Genomic DNA, 18,932 nt, shown 5'->3' with positions numbered 1-18,932 from the left:
AGTTTTGGGCCTAGGAGCAGTGTCTACACGTCAGCAGAGTAGCCCGCCTGTGAAACAAATTATACCGTCTGTGTATCTCTATTTTCACTGCATCTAATCCAATTATTAGTTTAGGGTCTAGGAGCAGTGTCTGCACGTCAGCAGAGTAGCCCACCTGTGAATCAAACTATACCGCCTATGTTTCTCTATTTTCACTGCATCTAATCCAGTTATTAGTTTAGGGCCTAGGAGCAGTATCTGCACGTCAGCAGAGTAGCCCACCTGTGAAACAAACTATACCGCCTGTGTATCTCTATTTTCACTGCATCTAATCCAGTTATTAGTTTAGGGCAAAGGAGCAGTGTCTGCACGTCAGCAGAGTAGCCCGCCTGTGAAACAAACTATACCGCCTGTGTATCTCTATTTTCACTGCATCTAATCCAGTTAATAGTTTTGGGCCTAGGAGCAGTGTCTACACGTCAGCAGAGTAGCCCGCCTGTGAAACACTATACGCCTGTGTATCTCTATTTTCACTGCATCTAATCCAGTTATTAGTTTTGGGCCTAGGAGCAGTGTCTGCACGTCAGCAGAGTAGCCTGCCTGTGAAACAAACTATACCGCCTGTGTATCTCTATTTTCACTGCATCTAATCCAGATAATAGTTTTGGGCCTAGGAGCAGTGTCTGCACGTCAGCAGAGTAGCCCGCCTGTGAATCAAACTATACCGCCTGTGTATATCTATTTTCACTGCATCTAATCCAGTTATTAGTTTAGGGCCTAGGAGCAGTGTCTGCACGTCAGCAGAGTAGCCCGCCTGTGAAACACTATATCGCCTGTGTATATCTATTTTCACTGCATCTAATCCAGTTATTAGTTTAAGGTCTAGGAGCAGTGTCTACACGTCAGCAGAGTAGCCCCCTGTGAAACAAACTATACCGCCTGTGTATCTCTATTTTCACTGCATCTAATCCAATTATTAGTTTAGGGCCTAGGAGCAGTGTCTACACGTCAGCAGAGTAGCCCGCCTGTAAAACACTATATCGCCTGTGTATCTCTATTTTCACTGCATCTAATCCAGTTATTAGTTTAGGGCCTAGGAGCAGTGTCTGCACATCAGCAGAGCAGCCCGCCTGTGAAACAAACTATACTGCCTGTGTATCTCTATTTTCACTGCATCTAATCCTGTTATTAGTTTTGGGCCTAGGAGCAGTGTCTGCACATCATCAGAGTAGCCCACCTGTGAAACAAACTACACTGCCTGTGTCTCTCAATTTTGACTGCATCTAATCCAGTTAATAGTTTTGGGCCTAGTACCACAGTTTAGCCAGTCAGTTCTGCTCGGTTTTCATCCATCGGTTGTTGTGCCAACAAGTACAGATACAGAGTTGCCAGTTAAGCACTAAAATGAGTGGCAAAAGGCCTGCTGATGGTGGAAAGGGGAATAGGCGTGTTGGAAAGGGAAAAAAAAGGTTGTGTCCGTGGGGTAGGTGGTAAAGCTACAGTAACATCTGCAGAAGAAAGACCATCTTCCAGGCAAAGTAAGATGTCTACTTCTTTTCATGAACAATCTGATATGATCCCTTTCTTACGACCATCGCTACAAGCATCGCCAAAAATTCCAGATGAGGCACAGTCCTCAGAGTTGTCACCCCAATCGCACTTGCTTCCTCACAGCTCTCAAGTCTCCATCTGCCCGTCTGAGCATGGGGTAACACACATGGTTGAGTCTGTAGAGCTGTTTATGCATACTATAGACTGGGAATCAGAGGTCTGCTCTAGAGCTTCTGTGAATCCAGATGAGGAAATGATCTGCACTTATGCCCAGAACCTTTGTGAGTCGGATCCAGGCCCAGATGAAGAAGGTTCTGAGCATAATGTAGACCCTCGTTCCCAAACTGTAACTCCTGTTGGTGGAGACAATGAGGAAGATGATGATGAGACTGAGATACCTGATTGGAACGAAAACTTAACTTTTCGGTCGGGGCAGGAAGAGGTTGGCTCTGAGGACGACGGGTGTGAGAACACACAGGATGATGATGACGAGGTTGGAGACCCCACTTACTGTCAACCCGCAGTCCGCCAGTCCATGAGGTCAGCAGAGGAGGTGGAGGAGGATGCTAGTGACGAGTCTGATGACGAGGTAATGGTGCACCTTCCTGGACAGAGACAGAGTACTGGAAGCACGTCAACAAGTGCATCCTCAACCCCAACTGAGCCTCAGACCAGAAGTCGTGGTGGCTCTTCAGGTCGCACTGGCTCTAAGCCTTGCATAGCCTGGGCATTTTTTGACATCGCAAAGGATGACCCAACTCATGTTGTCTGTAAGATTTGTCAACAAAATCTCAGTAGATGCCAAAAAATCACTAGCTTGAGTACTTCATGCATGAACCGTCACATGGATATGAGGCATAAGTTGCAGTGGGAAGCTCACTGTGCTACAATGCAGCCTAGTGGGCTGGGTCAACCACCGTCTGCCCCATCAAGTGCATCCGCATCCTCTTCATCTTCTGTGACTGTGGGGACAGCAGTCACACATGGTTTTGGATGCAGACCTTCCACCTCTTTACCCGCAACAGCCAGTGTGATTGGCAGGTTGTCAGGACATTTGCTAGTGGAAACACCTGCTGGTGTTGAGCGCTCGCTGACATCGACACCACATTTTGATCAAGGCATCATAACATCTCTTCCTGCACCTTCCTCACAGACCAGCAGTTTGCCGGGGACACCCTACTCAACTCCGTCTAAGCACGGCAGCCAGCCCTCAGCCTCTCAGATGTGGACAAGTAAAAGACCATTTCCTCCTAGCCATGACAAAGCTAAGAGGTTGAATTTCTCCATCAGCAAGCTGTTGGCTACAGAAATGCTGCCTTTCCGCCTGGTGGACACAGAGGATTTTCGAGACCTTATGTCCATCACAGTGCCCCAGTACCAGATGCCCAGTCGCCACTACTTCTCAAAGAAAGCTGTGCCTGCGCTACACCAGCATGTCGCACACAACATCACCGCTTCCTTGAGAAACTCTGTGTGTGACAGGGTGCATTTCACCACAGACACTTGAACGAGTAGACATGGACAGGGGCGTTACATGTCAGTGACTGAGCACTGGGTAACTACGGCGACATCAGGAGAAGGGGCTGCTGTCCAAGTCTTGCCGTCCCCACAAGTTGCTCGTCGATCCTCTGTATCTAGAAGTTCCTCCACTGTTCTGCCTCCTCAACCTCCTCTCGGTCCTCCACCTGCACCCAAAGCCTGTCTGGTAATACCACCTGCGTTGTAACTGCACAGAAGGAATCCTGCACACCTCACTATGCTGTCACCAGGGCTCAATGGCATCACGCAATGTTTACATTGAAATGTCTGGGACATGTGAGTCACACAGCAGAGGAGCTGTGGTCAGCTCTGGAGACCGAGTTCCATCAATAGTTGTCTAAACTCAGCCTGCAGCCAGGGAAGGCTGTGTGCGACAATGCTGCAAACCTGGGTGCCGCCCTTCGCCGGGGCAATTTCACACACGTGCCTTGTATGGCTCGGGTTTTGAACCTGGTTGTCCAGCAATTTTTATCCCACTATCCCGGACTAGATGGGCTTCTGCAGAGGGCACGGTCACTGTGTGCTCACTTCCGCCATTAGCATCCCGCAGCTCAACGACTTGCACCTCTACAGAAGTCGTTGGGCCTGCCAGTTCACCGGCTGAAATGCGATGTGCCCACATGGTGGAATTCAACTCTGCACATGTTGCAGCGACTGTGGCAGCACCGACGAGCCCTGGTGCAATACATTATGACGTATAGCCTGGGCCAACGAGATCAAGAGGTGGGGCAAATCACACTGCAGGAGTGGTCTCAGATCAGGGACCTATGCACCCTTCTGAACAGTTTTGAAATAGCAACAAAGATGTTTAGTGCTGACGATGCCATTATCAGCATGACCATTCCGGTGAATTACATGCTGGAGCACACCTTACACAGTGTTCGGAGTCAGGTGGTGGAACAAGAGAAGGAGGAGGAGGAACAGGAGGAGTCGTATGCGGAAGGGATCATATCTCCAAGGTCAAGATGGTTGGCAGCACCAAGGTGGCTGGCATTGGAGGCTGGGGGAGAGGGATTACCGAGGGCACATGGTAGCAGCCAGACTGTTGAGGAAGGTGCAGGAGGCGAGGAAGAAGTGGAGGACGAACTGGCGCTGGGCATGGAAGATTCATCAGATGAGGGAGACCTTGATCAAATTTCTGTTGTGAGAGGTTTGGGGGAGAGGGCAGACGAAGGATGCATGATTCTCACCTCGCCACCACCAAGACAACAAGGACTTGGTCCTCCTGGTTGCGCAAGACACATCAGTGCCTTCTTGCTGCACTACCTGCAACATGACCCTCGGATTGTCAGAATCCGATTTAATGCCGACTACTGGGTTGCCACACTCTTAGATCCCCGGTACAAAAGCAAATTTGGCGAAATAATTCCTGCCATAGAAAGGGATTCACGCATGCAGGAGTATCAGCAGAGACTGTTACAGAATCTAACATCTACTTTTCCACAAAACACCAGTGGTGCACGTAGTCAATCTCTGAGTTCTAACTTGCCAACCATGGGACTATCAAGTCATCACTCAAACCATAACAGTAACATCGTATCTGGTGGTAACAGCAATTTTTTCTAATCGTTTCAAGATTTTTTTAGACCATCCTTTGCAAGGTCACAGGAGACAAGAAGTCTGATGCACAGCCAACGCCTAGAGTGGATGGTACAAGATTATCTCCAAGGTTAACATCGATGCCATGACTGTGGAACTGGACCCTTGCTCATTTTGGGCTTCCAATCTTGAAAAATGGCCTGAGCTCGCCACTCACGCCTTGGAGATCTTGTTGTGCCTCGCAGCCAGCGTTCTCTCTGAACGTGTGTTCAGCACTGCTGGTGGTGTGCTGACAGATAAGCGCACGCGGCTGTCAAGTGTCAATGTAGACAGACTAACGTTCATCAAGATGAACAAATCCTGGATCCACAAGGACTTTTCTACCCCTGTGTCATCTTGGGGAGACTAAAAGCTTGATGATTTTTGAAAATCACCTCACCAACCATTTTAAAAATCTCTGGCGAAATTGATGCCACTTAAGTGGTGTCTGTGGCCGAATTTTTGGAAAAAATGGAGACTCTTTTATTTAGTCCCCTTGCTGAGTTTTACATGACGTTGCCATCGTCAATTCCAGGTGGGTGGGGTCATCTGCAGAGTTGTTTCCTCATATTATGGCCAGGGATTCAGAGGTCTATATCACCATTACACACTGAACGGGAAACCACTGGGTAAATCTGACAGGGAGAAGGACTTGGGGATCCTAGTTAATGATAAACTTACCTGGAGCAGCCAGTGCCAGGCAGCAGCTGCCAAGGCAAACAGGATCATGGGGTGCATTAAAAGAGGTCTGGATACACATGATGAGAGCATTATACTGCCTCTGTAAAAAACCCTAGTTAGACCGCTCATGGAGTACTGTGTCCAGTTTTGGGCACCGGTGCTCAGGAAGGATATAATGGAACTAGAGAGAGTACAAAGGAGGGCAACAAAATTAATAAAGGGGATGGGAGAACTACAATACCCAGATAGATTAGCGAAATTAGGATTATTTAGTCTAGAAAAAAGACGACTGAGGGGCAATCTAATAACCATGTATAAGTATATAAGGGGATAATACAAATATCTTGCTGAGGATCTGTTTATACCAAAGAAGGTGACGGGCACAAGGGGGCATTCTTTGCGTCTGGAGGAGAGAAGGTTTTTCCACCAACATAGAAGAGGATTCTTTACTGTTAGGGCAGTGAGAATCTGGAATTGCTTGCCTGAGGAGGTGGTGATGGCAAACTCAGTCGAGGGGTTCAAGAGAGGCCTGGATGTCTTCCTGGAGCAGAACAATATTGTATCATACAATTATGAGGTTCTGTAGAAGGACGTAGATCTGGGGATTTATTATGATGGAATATAGCCTGAACTGGATGGACAAATGTCTTTTTTCGGCCTTACTAACTATGTTACTATGTTACTATTTTACTATGTCTACTCCAAAGCTTCATTGTCTGCTAGTCAGCAGAGTAGCCCAGCCATCCACCACCTGTTTACCTAAGTACTATTTTTTAACGGCATCTAGCCCAGGAAATCGTTTTGTACTTAATAGCATTTTGCGCTACTCAGCTGAGTACCCCAACCATGAAGCAAGCTACATTGCCTGTTTACCTAAGTAATATTTTTTAACGGCACCTAGCCCAGGAAATCCATTTGGGCCTAGTAGAATTTAGTGATACTCAGCAGCGTACCCCACCCATGAAGCAAACTACACCACCTGTTTACCTAACTACTATTTTGTAACGGAATCTAGCCCAGGAAATCCGTTTGGTCCTATTAGAATTTAGTGATACTCAGCAGCATACCCCACCCATGAAGCAAGCTACACCACCTGCTGATCTAATTGCTAAATTTTAACTGCATCTAGCCCAGGAAATCATTTTGTACCTAATAGCATTTTGTGCTACTCAGCAGAGTACCCCACCCATGAAGCCAGCTACACTGCCTGTTGATCTAATTACAAATTTTTAACTGCATCTAGCCAAGGAAATCGTTTTGTACCTAATAGCATTTTGTGCTACTCAGCAGAGTACCCCACCCATGAAGCAAGCTTCACCGCCTGTTTACCTAAGTACTATTTTTTTAACGACATCTAGCCCAGGAAATCCTTTTGGGCCTAGTAGAATTTAGTGCTACTCAGCAGTGTACCCCACCCATGAAGCAAGCTACACCACCTGTTTACCTAAGTACTCTTTTTTAACGTCATCTGGCCCAGGAAATCCTTTTGGGCCTAGTAGCAATTTCTGCTACTCAGCAAAGTACCCCACCCATGAAGCAAGCTACACCGCCTTTTTTCTTTCTTAATCTAACCCCTCGGCTCTGGGGTGTCCACTTTCCCTCTAGCTCTCTCCTTCTCACAGGTGGACTACCGCGTGTTTTCACACTGTGGCGAATCTTTTGGGCCCAGGCATAAGAAGTTGTCGAGGTAATTGATAATATGTGCTGCCTTACAAACGTCCATGACGACACATTCAAGGAAGCAACTAAACGCCTCAAATTGTGTGCAGGATATGGAGCACCCCATGGGCAGACAGCGACCTATGTAGTATGCTCCTTCACAGAAGCAGCCCAATGGGAGGACACTATTCAGAGGCACAGGAAGTAACTGGAACGCCCCCTCAATGTCTATTTTGGCCATTAGGGTGCCCCTTACCAACTTCTTGACCCGCCTGATTGCCTCGTCAAAGGAGGTATAGTACATAGTACTGTACTTGGTTCCGTATCGATGTTGTCGTTTACTGACCTGCCCCTTTGATATGACAAATGGTGGATTAGTCTGAATGTATTGGGTTCATTTTTTGGCACAACTCCCAATGGGGGTACCACTACGTCTTCTAAGGAAAGTGTTCTGAATGGACCCGCCGCCATTCTACTTAAAGATATTTATTTTTTTATTTTTTTTGTCAAGACGTCTGGTTGTTGGTAGAGTGAGTTTAGATTTTTACTCCAGCCTTTCTTGATTTTAGAAGGGCATGACATGCCTATATCTGTGCTTGATAAAGGTCTGTTGACCAAAACGTCAAAACGTCGCTACAGGAGGCAGAATAAATGTAAGCTCTAATTTTTTCACCATCCATTGTGGCGCTGTCTTTTTGTTCTTTGCGGTCTTGGTACTGTCCGGGATGGGTTCCCTGGTTTTGGACGTGCGCCCTTGTGTCCGCTGAGACCTTCAATCTACAAAGAAAAGGGTGAGGTTTTGACTTTCTTTTGTTTTGACTCTGATGCCTATATCTGTGTCTCCTCCTCCTTTTAATCCTTCACCTCTTTTCTTTTCGCATGACTATATGTAGTTGTGACTTTTCCATGTTTGTTGTGTCTTCTGAGCAGTTTGTCATCTTTTGGACACCTTTTAAGGTGTTTTCGATGTGTTTTCCATGTGTTTGTATATGTTTGTGTTTGCCTGCCATTGGTTTCAATGGGGTTCGACGGTGTTCGTCGAACGTTCGGCGAACACCTCCCTTGACATAATATATATATATAATTCTCTAATTTTGTTCCACTGTATGTCAATTGACATTTGTGACCCATTCTTCATTGTCCCCATATCTTTTAATTCTAACTATATTGTTTTTTACTGTTTATTTTTTAGTATTCTGTTTTTTGGTGCACACATTCATCTAAGGAGGTGCGGGAAGTGGCAAGAAATGGTCCCATATGCTCTGGATGAACTATGAAGTTAATCAATCTGGATAACATTTAATAGTTGCATAGAGTTGCTGATCAAATACTGTTATCATGGTTTTGATATGTATGTATTATACTATTCTCCAGTGACACACATCTTGTAGTATTATGTTGGAATTTCTATTATATATACATATGGGTATAGGTTTAGGTAGGAATTGGGTGAATCGCCACACCGTCTTACACCTGTTTTAATTGTATGGGTTGTCTGTGTTGTATGAATGTATGTTTATGGTCTCCGCATTCCTCCCTTAGACGTGCACTGGGTCCACTTGCTGCTGCGCCTGCCTGGTTTCGGCACCTGGTGATTTGGTAGAGGCCCGCCCCGCCCACGTTGTGACGCCGACACCAGCCGGCGTGGCCATTGACTGGGCAACGATGCACGTCACATCCGGGGAAGGAATGCAATTTCTGGCTGTGCGGCGTATTACGCTGCAGCCGGGCAATATAAATGGAGGAGACAATGTGTGAATGACAGGCCCCTTGAGAAAGGAGTCCGAAATGCGTGTCGGGCGGACGCGCTGCTGCAGGTGCTAGCGACATACCTACCACGGTCCTTCTAAGGTAGTTTCTTAGAAGAAGGACAATACCCGTTGTGGTAGGATATAGCTGTGGGTGGGTTGAATATGACACAGGTGTGGATATTGGATTAGCTATATGAGGATTTGGATTCCTGGTCAATTTATGAGATATGGTGTAATTATATAGATTAACCCCTTTACCCCCAAGGGTGGTTTGCACATTATGGACCGGGCCAATTTTTACAATTCTGACCACTGTCCCTTTATGAGGTTATACCTCTGGAACGCTTCAACGGATCCCGGTAATTGTGACAGTGTTTTCTCGAGACATACTGTACTTCATGATAGTGGTAAAATTTCTTTGATATTACCTGCATTTATTTGTGAAAAAAAACGGAAATTTGGCGAAAATTTTGAAAATTTTGCAATTTTCCAACTTTGAATTTTTATGCAATTAAATCACAGAGATATGTCACACAAAATACTTAATACGTAACATTTCCCACATGTCTACTTTACATCAGCACAATTTTGGAACCAAAATTTTTTTTTGTTAGGGAGTTATAAGGGTTAAAAGTTGACCAGCAATTTCTCATTTTTAAAACACCATTTTTTTTAGGGACCACATCTCATTTGAAGTCATTTTGAGGGGTCTATATGATAGAAAATACCCAAGTGTGACACCATTCTAAAAACAGAACCCCTCAAGGTGCTAAAAACCACATTCAAGAAGTTTATTAACCCTTCAGGTGTTTCACAGGAATTTTTGGAATGTTTAGATAAAAATGAACATTTAACTTTTTTTCACAAAAAATTTAATTCAGCTCCAATTTGTTTTATTTTACCAAGGGTAACAGGAGAAAATGGACCCAAAACGTTGTTGTACAATTTGTCCTGAGTACGCCAATACCACACATGTGGGGGTAAACCTCTGTTTGGGCGCAAGACGGAGCTCGGAAGCGAAGGAGCGCCATTTGACTTTTCAATGCAAAATTGACTGGAATTGAGATGGGATGCCATGTTGGGTTTGGAGAGCCACTGATGTGCCTAAACATTGAAACCCCCCACACGTGACACCATTTTGGAAAGTAGACCCCCTAAGGAACTTATCTAGAGGTGTGGCGAGCACTCTGACCCACCAAGTGCTTCACAGAAGTTTATAATGCAGAACCGTAAAATTAAAAAATCGTTTTTTTTCACAAAAAATATCTTTTTGCCCCCAATTTTTTATTTTCCCAAGGGTAAGAGAAGAAATTGGACCACAAAAGTTGTTGTACAATTTGTCCTGAGTGCGCTCATACCCCATATGTGGGGGTAAACCACTGCTTGGGTGCATGGGAGAGCTCGGAAGGGAAGGAGCGCCGTTTGACTTTTCAATGCAAAATTGACAGGAATTGAGATGGGACGCCATGTTGCGTTTGGAGAGCCACTGATGTGCCTAAACATTGAAACCCCCCACAAGTGACACCATTTTGGAAAGTAGACCCCCTAAGGAACTTATCTAGATGTGTGGTGAGCACTTTGACCCACCAAGGGCTTCGCAGAAGTTTAAAATGCAGAGCCGTAAAAAAAACAAAATTTTTTTCCCACAAAAATTATTTTTTAGCCCCCAGTTTTGTATTTTCCCGAGGGTAACAGGAGAAATTGGACCCCAAAAGTTGTTGTCCAATTTGTCCTGAGTACGCTCATACCCCATATGTGGGGGGAAACCACAGTTTGGGCACATGGGAGGGCTCAGAAGGGAAGGAGCGCCATTTGGAATGCAGACTTAGATGGAATGGTCTACAGGCATCACATTGTGTTTGCAGAGCCCCTAATGTACCTAAACAGTAGAAACCCCCCACAAGTGACACCATTTTGGAAACTAGACCCCCTAAGGAACTCATCTAGATGTGATGTGAGAGCTTTGAACCCCAAAGTGTTTCACTACAGATAATAACGCAGAGCCGTGATAAAAAATCCTTTTTTCCCCACAAAAATTATTTTTTAGCCCCCAGTTTTGTATTTTCCCAAGGGTAACAGGAGAAATTGGACCCCAAAAGTTGTTGTCCAAGTTGTCCTGAGTACGCTGATACCCCATATGTTAGGGTAAACCCCTGTTTGGGCACATAAGAGAGCTCGGAAGGGAAGGAGCACTGTTTTACTTTTTCAACGCAGAATTGGCTGGAATTGCGATCGGACGCCATGTCGCATTTGGAGAGCCCCTGATGTGCCAAAACAGTGGAAACCCGCCAATTATAACTGAAACCCTAATCCAAACACACCCCTAACCCTAATCCCAACGGTAACCCTAATCACACCTCTAACCCAGACACACCCCTAACCCTAATCCCAACCCTATTCCCAACCGTAAATGTAATCCAAACCCTAACCCTAACTTTAGCCCCAACCCTAACTGTAGCCTTAACCTTAGCCCCAACCCTAGCCCTAACCCTAGCCCTAACCCTAACCCCAATCCTAACCCTAGCCCTAACGCTAACCCTAGTCCTAACCCTAACCCTAGCCCTAACCCTAGCCCTAACCCTAGCCCTAACCCTAACCCTAGCCCTAGCCCTAGCCCTAACCCTAGCCCTAACCCTAGCCCTAACCCTAACCCTAACCCTAACCCTAGCCCTAACCCTAATGGGAGAATGGAAATAAATACATTTTTTAAATTTTTTAATTTTTCCCTAACTAAGGGGGTGATAAAGAGGGGTTTGATTTACTTTCATAGCGGGTTTTTTAGCGGATTTTTATGATTGGCAGCCGTCACACACTGAAAGACGCTTTTTATTGCAAAAAATATTTTTTGCGTTACCACATTTTGAGAGCTATAATTTTTCAATATTTTGGTCCACAGAGTCATGTGAGGTCTTGTTTTTTGTGGGACGAGTTGATGTTTTTATTGGTAACATTTTCGGGCATGTGACATTTTTTGATTGCTTTTTATTCCGATTTTTGTGAGGCAGAATGACCAAAAACCAGCTATTCATGAAATTCTTTTGGGGGAGGTGTTTATACCGTTCCACGTTTGGTAAAATTGATAAAGCAGTTTTATTCTTCGGGTCAGTACGATTACAGCGATACCTCAGTTATATCATTTTTTTATGTTTTGGTGCTTTTAGACGATAAAAACTATTTTATAGAAAAAATAATTATTTTTGCATCGCTTTATTCTGAGGACTATAACTTTTTTATTTTTTTGCTGATGATGCTGTGTCGCAGCTCATTTTTTGCGGGTCAAGATGACGTTTTCAGCGGTACCATGGTAATTTATATCTGTCTTTTTGATTGCGTGTTATTCCACTTTTTGTTCGGCGGTATGATAATAAAGCGTTGTTTTTTGCCTCTTTTTTTTCTTATGGTGTTTACTGAAGGGGTTAACTAGTGATATAGTTTTATAGGTGGGGTCGTTATGGACGCGGCGATACTAAATATGCGTACTTTTATTGTTTGTTTGTTTTTTATTTAGATAAAGAAATGTATTTATGGGAATAATTTTTTTTTTTTTTTGTTTACACGTGTGGAAATTTTTTTTTTACTTTTTTACTTTGTCCCAGGGGTGGACATCACAGATCGGTGATCTGACAGTTTGCACAGCACTCTGTCAGATCACCGATCTGACTTACAGCACTACAGGCTTCACAGTGCCTGCTCTGAGCAGGCTCTGTGAAGCCACCTCCCTCCCTGCAGAACTCGGATGCCGCAGCCATCTTGGATCCGGGTCTGGAGCAGGGAGGGAGGTAGGAAGACCCTCGCAGCAACGCGATCACATCGCGTTGCTGCGGGGGGCTCAGGGAAGCCCGCAGGGAGCCCCCTCCCTGCGGGATGCTTCCCTGTACCGCCGGCACACCGCGATCATGTTTGATCGCGGTGTGCCGGGGATTAATGTGCCGGGAGCGGTCCGTGACTGCTCCTGGCACACAGTGCCGGATGTCAGCTGTGATAGGCAGCTGACAACCGGCCGCGATCGGCCGCGCTCTCCCCGTGAGTGCGGCCGATCGCGCTGGACGTACTATTCCGTCCTTGGGAAGTAGGGCCCACCCCACATGGACGGAATAGTACGTGTTATGAAAGGCAATTCAGTATCACAATGGACATAGAGGTCAGAGCACATACAGTGATCTGACAATAACCCAAAATAATAGAACGAGCTCTGAGACATGGGAACTCTGCAGACCGCAATCCCTGATCCTCTCCAAACACAACTAGAGGCAGCCGTGGATTGCGCCTAACGCTACCTATGCAACTCGGCACAGCCTGAGAAACTAACTAGCCTGAAGATAGAAAAAATAAGCCTACCTTGCCTCAGAGAAATACTCCAAAGGAAAAGGCAGCCCCCCACATATAATGACTGTGAGTAAGATGAAAAGACAAACGTAGGGATGAAATAGATTCAGCAAAGTGAGGCCCGATATTCTAGACAGAACGAGGATAGGAAAGATAACTTTGCGGTCTACACAAAACCCTAAAGAAAACCACGCAAAGGGGCAAAAAGACCCTCCGTACCGAACTAACGGCACGGAGGTACATCCTTTGCGTCCCAGAGCTTCCAGCAAAACAAATAGACAAGCTGGACAGAAAAAATAGCAACAAATAGCAAAGAAGCACTTAGCTATGCAGAGCAGCAGGCCACAGGAATGATCCAGAGAAACACAAGTCCAACACTGGAACATTGACAGGAAGCATGAATCAAAGCATTAGGTGGGGTTAAGTAGAGAAGCACCTAACGACCTCACCAGATCACCTGAGGGAGGAAACTCAGAAGCAGCAGTACCAGTTTCCTCCACAAACGGAAGCTCCCAGAGAGAATCAGCCGAAGTACCACTTGTGACCACAGGAGGGAGCTCTGCCACAGAATTCACAACAGTACCCCCCCTTGAGGAGGGGTCACCGAACCCTCACCAGAGCCCCCAGGCCGACCAGGATGAGCCACATGAAAGGCACGAACAAGATCGGGAGCATGGACATCAGAGGCAAAAACCTAGGAATTATCCTCCTGAGCATAACCCTTCCATTTAACCAGATACTGGAGTTTCCGTCTTGAAACACGAGAATCCAAAATCTTCTCCACAATATACTCCAATTCCCCCTCCACCAAAACCGGGGCAGGAGGGTCAACAGATGGAACCATAGGTGCCACGTATCTCCGCAAAAATGACCTATGGAAGACGTTATGTATGAAAAAAGAATCTGGGAGGGTCAGACGAAAAGACACAGGATTAATAACCTCAGAAATCCTATAAGGACCAATGAAACGAGGTTTAAACTTCGGAGAGGAAACCTTCATAGGAATATGACGAGAAGATAACCAAACCAGATCCCCAACACGAAGTCGGGGACCCACACGGCGTCTGCGATTAGCGAAACGTTGAGCCTTCTCCTGGGACAAGGTCAAATTGTCCACTACATGAGTCCAAATCTGCTGCAACCTGTCCACCACAGTATCCACACCAGGACAGTCCGAAGACTCAACCTGTCCTGAAGAGAAACGAGGATGGAACCCAGAATTGCAGAAAAATGGCGAAACCAAGGTAGCCGAGCTGGCCCGATTATTAAGGGCGAACTCAGCCAAAGGCAAAAAGGACACCCAGCCATCCTGATCGGCAGAAACAAAGCATCTCAGATAGGTTTCCAAGGTCTGATTGGTTCGTTCGGTCTGGCCATTAGTCTGAGGATGAAAAGCCGAGGAAAAAGACAAGTCAATGCCCATCCTACCACAAAAGGCTCGCCAAAACCTCGAAACAAACTGGGAACCTCTGTCAGAAACGATATTCTCTGGAATGCCATGCAAACGAACCACATGCTGGAAGAACAATGGCACCAAATCAGAGGAGGAAGGCAACTTGGACAAGGGTACCAGATGGACCATCTTAGAAAGGAGATCACAGACCACCCAAATGACTGACATCATTTGAGAGACTGGAAGATCTGAAATAAAATCCATAGAGATATGTGTCCAAGGTCTCTTCGGGACCGGCAAGGGCAAAAGCAACCCACTGGCACGAGAACAGCAGGGCTTAGCCCGAGCACAAATCCCACAGGACTGCACAAAAGAAAGCACATCCCGCGACAGAGACGGCCACCAAAAGGATCTAGCCACTAACTCTCTGGTACCAAAGATTCCAGGATGACCAGCCAACACCGAACAATGAACCTCAGAGATCACTTTATTTGTCCACCTATCCGGGACAAACAGTTTCTCCGCTGGACAACGATCAGGTTTATCAGCCTGAAATTTTTGCAGCACCCGCCGCAAATCAGGGGAGATGGCAGACACAATTACTCCTTCCTTGAGGATACCCGCCGGCTCAGATAAACCCGGAGAGTCGGGCACAAAACTCCTAGACAGAGCATCCGCCTTCATATTTTTAGAGCCCGGAAGGTACGAAATCACAAAGTCAAAACGGGCGAAAAACAGCGACCAACGAGCCTGTCTAGGATTCAATCGCTTAGCAGACTCGAGATAAGTCAGGTTCTTATGATCAGTCAATACCACCACGCGATGCTTAGCTCCTTCAAGCCAATGACGCCACTCCTCGAATGCCCACTTCAGGCCAGCAACTCTCGGTTGCCCACATCATAATTCCGCTCAGCAGGCGAAAACTTCCTGGAAAAAAAAGCGCATGGTTTCATCACTGAACAATCAGAACCTCTCTGCGACAAAACAGCCCCTGCTCCAATCTCAGAAGCATCAACCTCGACCTGGAACGGAAGAGAAACATCAGGTTGAGACAACACAGGGGCAGAAGAAAAACGACGCTTCAACTCTTGAAAAGCTTCCACAGCAGCAGAAGACCAATTGACCAAATCAGCACCCTTCTTGGTGAAATCGGTCAATGGTTTGGCAATACTAGAAAAATTGCAGATGAAGCGACGATAAAAATTAGCAAAGCCCAGGAACTTTTGCAGACTTTTCAGAGATGTCGGCTGAGTCCAATCATGGATGGCTTCGACCTTAACAGGATCCATCTCGATAGTAGAAGGGGATAAGATGAACCCCAAAAATGAAACCTTCTGCACACCAAAGAGACACTTTGATCCCTTCACAAACAAAGAGTTAGCACGCAGGACCTGAAAAACCGTTCTGACCTGTTTCACATGAGACTCCCAATCATCCGAGAAGATCAAAATGTCATCCAAGTACACAATCAGGAATTTATCCAGGTACTCTCGGAAGATGTCATGCATAAAGGACTGAAACACTGATGGAGCATTGGCAAGTCGGAATGGCATCACTAGATACTCAAAATGACCCTCGGGCGTATTAAATGCAGTTTTCCATTCATCGCCTCGCCTGATTCGCACCAGATTATACGCACCACGAAGATCAATCTTGGTGAACCAACTAGCCCCCTTAATCCGAGCAAACAAATCAGATAACAAATGCAAGGGGTACTGAAATTTAACAGTGATCTTATTAAGAAGGCGATAATCTATACAATCTCTCAGCGAACCATCCTTTTTGGCTACAAAAAAGAACCCTGCTCCTAATGGCGACGATGACGGGCGAATATGCCCCTTCTCCAGGGATTCCTTCACATAACTGCGCATAGCGGTGTGCTCAGGCAAGGATAAATTAAACAGTCGACCTTTTGGGAATTTACCACCAGGAATCAAATTGATAGCACAATCACAATCCCTATGCGGAGGTAGGGCATCGGACTTGGGCTCATCAAATACATCCCGGTAATCAGACAAGAACTCTGGAACCTCAGAAGGGGTGGATGACGAAATTGACAAAAATGGAACATCACCATGTACCCCCTGACAACCCCAGCTGGACACCGACATGGATTTCCAATCCAATACTGGATTATGGGCTTGTAGCCATGGCAACCCCAACACGACCACATCATGCAGATTATGCAACACCAGAAAGCGAATATCCTCCTGATGTGCAGGAGCCATGCACATGGTCAGCTGGGTCCAGTATTGAGGCTTATTCTTGGCCAAAGGCGTAGCATCAATACCTCTCAATGGAATAGGACACTGCAAGGGCTCCAAGAAAAACCCACAACGCTTAGCATATTCCAAGTCCATCAAATTCAGAGCAGCGCCTGAATCCACAAACGCCATGACAGAATATGATGACAAAGAGCAGATCAAGGTAACGGACAGAAGAAATTTTGACTGTACCGTACCAATGGTGGCAGACCTAGCGAACCGCTTAGTGCGCTTAGGACAATCAGAGATGGCATGAGTGGAATCACCACAGTAGAAACACAGCCCCTTCAAACGTCTGTGTTCTTGCCGTTCAACTCTGGTCAAAGTCCTATCGCACTGCATAGGCTCAGGTTTAAGCTCAGGTAATACCGCCAAATGGTGCACAGATTTACGCTCACGCAAGCGTCGACCGATCTGAATAGCCAAAGACATAGACTCATTCAAACCAGCAGGCATAGGAAATCCCACCATGACATCCTTAAGGGCTTCAGAGAGACCCTTTCTGAACATAGCTGCCAGCGCAGATTCATTCCATTGAGAGAGCACTGACCATTTTCTAAATTTCTGGCAATATACCTCTATCTCATCCTGACCCTGACAAGGAGCCAGCAAATTCTTTTCTGCCTGATCCACTGAATTAGGCTCATCGTACAGCAATCCGAGTGCCAGGAAAAACGCATTGATATTACTCAATGCAGGATCTCCTGGCGCAAGAGAAAATGCCCAGTCCTGAGGGTCGCCACACAAAAAAGAAATAATAATCAAAACCTGTTGAACTGGATCACCAGAGGAACGAGGTTTCAAAGCCAGAAATAACTTACAATTATTTTTGAAACTCAGAAACTTAGTTCTATCTCCAAAAAACAAATCAGGAATAGGAATTCTTGGTTCTAACATAGATTTCTGATCAATAGTGTCTTGAATCTTTTGTACTCTTGCCGAGAGCTGATCCACAAATGAAGACAGACTTCTAATGTCCATCGCTACACCTGTGTACTGAACCACCCAAATGTCTAGGGGGAAAAAAAGACAAAACACAAAGCCAAGAAAAAAAAATGGTCTCAGAACTTCTTTTTTCCCTCTATTGAGAATCATTAGTACTTTTGGCTTCCTGTACTGTTATGAAAGGCAATTCAGTATCACAATGGACATAGAGGTCAGAGCACATACAGTGATCTGACAATAGCCCAAAATAATAGAACGAGCTCTGAGACGTGGGAACTCTGCAGACCGCAATCCCTGATCCTCTCCAAACACAACTAGAGGCAGCCGTGGATTGCGCCTAACGCTACCTATGCAACTCGGCACAGCCTGAGAAACTAACTAGCCTGAAGATAGAAAAAATAAGCCTACCTTGCCTCAGAGAAATACTCCAAAGGAAAAGGCAGCCCCCCACATATAATGACTGTGAGTAAGATGAAAAGACAAACGTAGGGATGAAATAGATTCAGCAAAGTGAGGCCCGATATTCTAGACAGAACGAGGATAGGAAAGATAACTTTGCGGTCTACACAAAACCCTAAAGAAAACCACGCAAAGGGGCAAAAAGACCCTCCGTACCGAACTAACGGCACGGAGGTACATCCTTTGCGTCCCAGAGCTTCCAGCAAAACAAATAGACAAGCTGGACAGAAAAAATAGCAACAAATAGCAAAGAAGCACTTAGCTATGCAGAGCAGCAGGCCACAGGAATGATCCAGAGAAACACAAGTCCAACACTGGAACATTGACAGGAAGCATGAATCAAAGCATTAGGTGGGGTTAAGTAGAGAAGCACCTAACGACCTCACCAGATCACCTGAGGGAGGAAACTCAGAAGCAACAGTACCAGTTTCCTCCACAAACGGAAGCTCCCAGAGAGAATCAGCCGAAGTACCACTTGTGACCACAGGAGGGAGCTCTGCCACAGAATTCACAACAAGTACGTCCATTGGCAGAAAGGGGTTAATAGCTGGTCTAATGTTTTTTCCTGTGAATTATTTATTTATAAGCTATTTATTATCAGCCACCCATTTTGATAGATTTATACATACTAGTTGTGTGTCACCCACAGCTGTGCGTCGATTATGAGTGATTGTGATGAGTGGGAGGTTTGTCTCTCTTTATGTACACCTTGGTTATATGGTTTTATACTGATGTTTTTCAATAAATATTTGTCATTTTATCATCTAATAATGGCCTTATGATCATCTTTTTTTGTTTTGATCTATG

This window comes from Ranitomeya imitator, chromosome 2, assembly GCF_032444005.1.
Source record: "Ranitomeya imitator isolate aRanImi1 chromosome 2, aRanImi1.pri, whole genome shotgun sequence".
In the NCBI taxonomy this organism is placed as follows: Eukaryota; Metazoa; Chordata; class Amphibia; order Anura; family Dendrobatidae; genus Ranitomeya; species Ranitomeya imitator.
Note: the sequence above shows the minus strand (reverse complement) of the source record.